A 271-nucleotide genomic window follows, 5' to 3' on the forward strand; every position below is an offset into this window, starting at 1 on the left:
TTAAAGGCATGGAAGCTAGAATCATAATCAATCATACAGATTTAATTTAATTTAATCTATAAATAAACATAAGTTTTTTCTAAAAATTATAAATTATTTTAAGAAAAATATTATAATATATTTGTATAATAAATACAACAAAAATATTTTTAAAAATTTTTATAAATTAATTAAATAAATGCAACAACCTAAAACTAAAAAATTATAAAATTAAGCTTTAAAATATGATTTATTGACTTAATTATTAAGCAGAAAAATTATAATTAAATCA

The sequence above is a fragment of the Centruroides sculpturatus genome, unplaced genomic scaffold (genome assembly GCF_000671375.1).
Source record: "Centruroides sculpturatus isolate CEXI.00-Female unplaced genomic scaffold, Cexi_2.0 scaffold86, whole genome shotgun sequence".
Classification (NCBI taxonomy): domain Eukaryota; kingdom Metazoa; phylum Arthropoda; class Arachnida; order Scorpiones; family Buthidae; genus Centruroides; species Centruroides sculpturatus.